The sequence below is a fragment of the Arachis duranensis genome, chromosome 6 (genome assembly GCF_000817695.3).
Source record: "Arachis duranensis cultivar V14167 chromosome 6, aradu.V14167.gnm2.J7QH, whole genome shotgun sequence".
Taxonomy (NCBI): Eukaryota; Viridiplantae; Streptophyta; class Magnoliopsida; order Fabales; family Fabaceae; genus Arachis; species Arachis duranensis.
In genome coordinates, this window is record NC_029777.3 from 38,746,871 (window position 1) to 38,750,297 (window position 3,427).

A 3,427-nucleotide genomic window follows, 5' to 3' on the forward strand; every position below is an offset into this window, starting at 1 on the left:
AGTATTAATCTCACTCTTATGTCATATGTTTCACATTGCTCCTTCTTATTGTGAGAAATAACTAGTAGCTTCCTTTCCTCTGCTTTGTTTCTTGGACTTCCATTAAATTACAAATAATAGGCGAAGAAGTTTTCTTAAATAATAGAATTAATGTGATTCCTATTTTTGATAATGTCATTTTATATATAATTTTTTTATATTATGTGTTTGCATAAACTTATAAGAAAATAATGATATTATTAAAATAAGAATGACAATATTCATTTTTAAATAATAATGTAGCATTACTTTTGTGAGTACCACTGAAATTCCTAACTAATAAGTGAGTTTTTAATATTTATCACGAGTTTGTCCATAACAATCGATTTTTTTTTAAAACAAATAATTTAAATATTTTATTTATGAATATAGATTATTTATAGCATATTTATTAATTTTTATTCTTTTACATATTTCATTTACAGTATAAACGAATTAAGATGGCTTATATCTCATTTAAACGAGATAAAATATTATTTTATTTTACTTTATCTCAATTGCAAATGAGATATGTATATTTATAAATATAAAATATAATTTTTTAAAATAATAAAAAATATTAATAATTTAATTTAGATCCATTTCAAAAATAAGAATTGATATTTTGTAACTATTAGATCGACTTTAATTAATTTATATGTCATTCATATTTTAAATTTTAAATTAATAAATTTATTTGATTGTACAGAATTTTTTTTTAAAATAAAACGTTTCAAATAACAGAGAAGATATGCAATTTCAAGTAACAGAAAAGATGGACGGTTTCAAATAATAAAAAAAATAGGTGATTTTAAATTAAAATCAGCACATTATTTCTCTAAAAACCAACACATTTAAATTAATACTTAAAACGAATAAAAAAACATAAAAAATTAAAAATGTTGTCAAACAAAATTTGAACAATACATTATTTAAATTTTAAAATTTTAATATAACAATTTTAAAAATTTTTCATGTATGAGTACTAATTTAAATATATTAGTTTCTAGAATAATTTAATTTTTAATACGTGCACCAACTAAAATTTTTATATAATTTTTATTTTTTTAGTACTAATTTAAATGTGTTAATTTTTAGGAAAATAATGTACTAGTTTTAAATTGGCAGTTTCAAATTTCGTAATACTTTTAGTTGTCCACTAATCTGTGAGTTAAAATTGCCTATCTCCCCTATCATTTTGAAATAGAGGTGGCGACGGGGCGGGTTTTTGCTCTACTCGATCCCGTCCTGTCGTATAACAATCCACATAGAACCCATCTCGCTTCTACCCGCGGGTAGTAAAACGTTGAACCCTAACCCGCCCATGCGGGTACCCGCCCCGCCCTATCCGCCCTTATAATTATTAAAATTCAATAAATAAAATTAAATTTCAAAATTTATATAATTATCATCACATACATAACATAAATTAAAGTAAAAATTTAAATATGATACAATATTATTAATCATTTACTAATTATTTTACATATATTATACATATTATATATTAAAATTATATATATTATATATATAGCGGGGCGGGTATTACCTAAACCCAGCCCCGCCCTACCCTGCCTCTCCAAAAACCCGCTCCACTAAAAATCCGTCCCGGTGCGGGGCGGATAATTACCCGCGGGTTCAGGTGGTATTGCCATCCCTAGCTGGCTTTGTGACAAATTTACTGTATTGCGTTCTAGACAAAGATTTGAGGTATATACTATCTATGCTTTAACTACCACACGAGAGTTGGGACTAGAAAGTTATAGTTGGGACAGACTCCAGAGCTGTATATGAGATTATGATCCAAGAAGATAAAAGGGAGGAACACCCTAATTCAGTTATTAGAAAAATAAATCATTGGGTGAAAAGGCAATGGGAAGTATGATAAACCCCATTTTTAGGGTTTATCTTGTGTTGAATTTAGAGAGATTTTATCATCTTTTTTCACATTTATTTACTAAAATAACATGGTTTTGTAAATTCTCCTTTATTTGTGCTTAAGTGGAAAAACATGCTTTTTAGGCCTTTAACTTGCTAATTTTAATTCACCTTTGATTCCACTAGTTGCTTTGATGTGTTTGTTAGTGAATTCAAGTTGAAAAGGGCTAGGAATGGATCAAAACAGTGAAGAGAAAGGCATGCAAAGTGGAGAACTCATGGAAAATCACGGATTTGGAGTGCACTCACCGACGCACACGCACAACAGACGCGCACGTGTGGATATGGAGTCACATGGCGACGCGTACGCGTAACAGACGCATACGCGTGGATGGAGAATTGTTGCATGACAATGTAAAAATCAGAATTAAATTTTAGATAGAAAGAAAGTTTGGAGCAGCAGATTTTGTGATTAGTAATTAATTATTATTAATATTTTTAATAATGTGAAATTATATCTAATAATATAAAATTATTTATTTTTTTTTTGCAGATTAAGTGTTGACCAAATTTTAATAAAAATAATGGCCTCTAGACTTTTTTTTAGATAGTATTTAACAATTATAAAAATAAATGCCATTTTTCAGTCTTATATTATTACAGCAAAATTTTTCACTCTTCATCAGTCCTATCCCAAAGGGTGAGATGAGCCCTAATAATGACTTCCTATTGTTACTTGACAAGTAGCTTTATCATATCCACACTGTGGCCACTAAATTGACAAAATGAAATGTTGATTTAGTCTTTTGGTGTCTGAGAAATTGAGCGATGAGTTTTTAAAAATATCACTATTTAAACTTTTTTATGTTTATACTTTTGAATTGCATAATTTAAAGGTTAAAAATATGCTTTAGTGAATCAGTATATTTCTGTTTATTAACTAGAATCTCGATTTAATTCTAAAGACAGAAGCAAATAAATAATGCTAAAGACCAATCACAAAATCGGTTCTCCAAATCTTAGTCTCAAAGAATCCTGGGATAAGAAATTGCATTAGATTGTTAAAAAGAATTTAGATGATATAATGTGTAACCTTTACACATGTATTAACATAAGACAAATTTCATCATTGTTTTTCACAAAATTTTGGTAGGCTGTGAAGGTGATATAATTTGTCCAATGCACGTGGGTTTAAGATTCATTAAGTCCTAAATTTACATAAAAAGGGATTAAGTCTGACCAAAGTCCCAATTATGAAAGCATTTTAGCCATTATTTAAATTGATGGATTCAATGTTTTTTTTTGTCTTGGATTCGACGCTTGAATAATATCATGGTATGGTCACAAACAGATCCAGTGACGTCAGGAATGACTTTCCAGCCCAAGCAAAGTGAAAAAAAGTCCAATTCAATTATATATTTTTTTAGTACTATGAGGATGTGATGTTGAATTTGACAATATAAAAATTGCTAATAAATAATTTAAAGTAGGAATAAATTATAGAAATAATTTTTAAAATTGTCTTATAATT